This window comes from Phlebotomus papatasi, unplaced genomic scaffold (genome assembly GCF_024763615.1).
Source record: "Phlebotomus papatasi isolate M1 unplaced genomic scaffold, Ppap_2.1 HiC_scaffold_265, whole genome shotgun sequence".
NCBI lineage: Eukaryota > Metazoa > Arthropoda > Insecta > Diptera > Psychodidae > Phlebotomus > Phlebotomus papatasi.
Window position 1 is genome coordinate 3234 of NW_026604498.1, and position 3233 is coordinate 6466.

Genomic DNA, 3233 nt, shown 5'->3' on the forward strand with positions numbered 1-3233 from the left:
ATACCAAATCATCTTTTAGACTAAAACAGAAAATTTCTCACAGATCCACAAGAAAAACCTTTTATGTTAAGCAAACAAAAAATCATAGATTTAACATAATTTATATCAGATGATCATTTGCGTAAGATGATAGATAGCATATTATTGTCATTGGAAAATTTCATGTCGCATTAAAAGAAATATTTTTCGATCTTTTTCTCCATAGTATCTCCTTTACTCACCGTATATTCAGATTCTCTTCAAACTCTCAAATGTAGATAATAGCATAGGAAAGTTTGTTGCTTATATGATCAACGAAGAACATGAAAATAATCGAACAAAATTGTGAGAGGACCAACGCTGTTAAACATAACCGTAATGAAAAGGGTGGAGCGGAAAAGGGAGAAATAAATAAAAGAAAAAATTATTTCCATTCATTTTTAATTAGTGCCATTTTTCTCAGCATCGTCACACACATCTTTGCCGCAATCTCCCAATTCATCTAGCCCGCTTATCTGAGTAAGCACCTCATCATCGGTCCAGTCGTTGGGAAGGGAGGATGCAGGGGTTACTGCACGAACGTCGAACCGTGCCTTGGTGTACCTCCCCACAAGAGCCATCCCCAAGTAGCATAACTCCCATTGTCCGGGGATTATATCCGCAATGACGTCATCTCGAAGCTCTCTCGAAAACGAGTTCGGAAGCCACACTTTTTGGCCCGTTGTGAATGTCACAAGGACTTGGGCGCCAAAACGCGTGGTCTTTCGCTCCATCTTCTCGATGACGAAGTAAGTCCCCTCGGGCAGGGTTATCGCCGATTTCGTCGGGGTGATGTTATTAGCTCTTGTAAATGCTGCTTTCAAGTCCTACAAAAAGAGTAGAAAACAGATATTTGAAAAAAGAAACATATTGGAATATATTTTAGAGCATTATAGAACAGATTAAGACCAAATACTTACCATTTTTATATATTGATTGGTGACAAATCTATCTCTCGATGTGTATACTCCGGTGATCAGACGAGTTAATGAATTCTAACAAAACTGCACTTTGCAAGAAACCTCGGTCTCTATTCATATCCATCTCCTTTCCCACGGAAATCCGCTTTTAGTTTAAAATTTCACTGAACTTAGCTGGAAAAATTCTGAACTCCAATCATGATGATGTTGACAATTTCAACATGTATAAAAGTATTACACATATATTTTTCGTCAGCAATTAATTTCTAACCGTGGAAAATAGAATCAGCAAAAAAAAATTCTCGAAAAATGATCCATTGCATTTCACACGTGCGCGAGGTGAATTTGATCATCTTTTCCTCTTTTTTGTGCCCCTCCGAGTGCGGTTCACGAGCACTGTACACTTTTTACTTCTTGCACTTTGGAGTATATGATGGGAAAATTGAAAATCGCAATGTTGCAAAAATTGACAGGTCATTGATTCAGAGCAGATTATCATTATAAGTAGACGTAAAAATTATTTTTCCTCACTCTTGAACTGTCCCGGCAGCTTAAAGAACTGTTAATCGTGCGCGATTTGAATAACCGAAAATAAAGATATCATCCATAATGAGTGGAAACAGTGGAAACTTTGCAAACCTCACGGCACTTCTTTTTAAAACCAAGTCTGTGTCAGAAATAATTAATTATGTGCTCGAGGGGAAAAGTGTCAAGGAGCTTCTCGATCTTCCTAAGGAAGATGGTAGCGAGATGCTCCTTAGTGGTATCATCTCTAAAATTGAAGAGATGGTGAAGAGTGGTGGTGTAGTGTTGAGTGACAGTGGGAAGAAAATTCTTTTAAAAAGTGCTCTTGTTCACAACGGCCATTCTGCTCAGGTTGATAGCATCTACACTATTTTATCTGATGGCAAGGGTGATGCGAATAATGAGCCTACAATGAAGAGGAGGAAAATTGACAAAGCTGGTCCATCCACATCATCATCATCAACATCTTCTTTATCTGCGTTTAATAATGCTTCTTCGGGGAGGAAAAACGTGAACGAAGAAAGTGATATAATCGATTTATGTGATAGTGATCCTGAAGTTGAAGATTGTACCCCTCAACATCACATAAATCGAGAGAACAATCAAGAGATTGTCCAAGTTGGCCATGGACAAGTTGATGGTGATGGAAGTGTATCTAGTGATGAAGGGGAAGAAGTGATTTTAAAGATACACGATAAATCGCGAAGAGAGAATGACTTTTTTAAGTATACGCAATTAATTATAAACTTCAATTTGATGAAACCGAGAAATGCGACAGGAGACTGGATTGAAAAAGGATTTGAAGCCCTGATCCAGGAGATCCGAAAAGAATCCAAATCTGATGAGGATCGTGTAACTCTTAAGGTAAATGTTATAATGTTTTACTTTCTTTTTCTATTATAAATATAAACTTCCAAAACCATTTTCTAATTTCTTTTTATTAATTTTTATAGATATTTTTGGCAGAAGAACCGACAGAAAGCGGTTTGTACATCGGAAAGAGACTTATAACTGCTCTCACTCCCGATATAATCATGGATGTCATGGAAAAGGTAATATTATAATAAACATTAATTTTATTTTTCATATATATTTTTTTAAATTAAATATAATTATGTTTTTCAGGTTCATCAAAGCACGGAGATGTTTCACACCACAGACATCTTGCAGGTGAAAGCATTTTTGTTCCATCCCACGGAAGGCTCTGGGAGACATCATAATCCTGAGGGGATGACAGTGGCAAATATTCAACAATACAAAAACAAGAGCACTGTGAATATAAACTGTCGGGACAACTGTCTTCCAATTGCTCTCTTAGTGGGTGAGTGCCTTTTAAATAATAGTGCTGAGGCCGGGAGGAAAATTCTCCGTTATCAAACATACAATAATGCCCGCGTACAAGATGCAAATAGATTTGTTCTCAGTCTCGGAATGAAAATATCAAGGGACGGTAAATATAATCTGGAATTAATACACAAATTTGTTCAGAAAAAAGATTTTCTTTATAGAGTAAATGTGTATAATAAATCTAATGATTTTAAAAGCATTATTTTTTCGACAAAGAAAACCCCAGAGAATTTTAACAAAGTCATTAATATATTCTATTCCGAGGCTGAGCAACATTACATATGTATCAAAAATTTTAAGGGTTTTTTTAATTACAAGCATCATTGCAATTTTTGCGGGCATTTGTATAATAACACCCATGTTTGTCCGGAAAAGTGTAAATACTGTAGAAATAGCCCTCCATGTCCCAACACCCCCAGAATG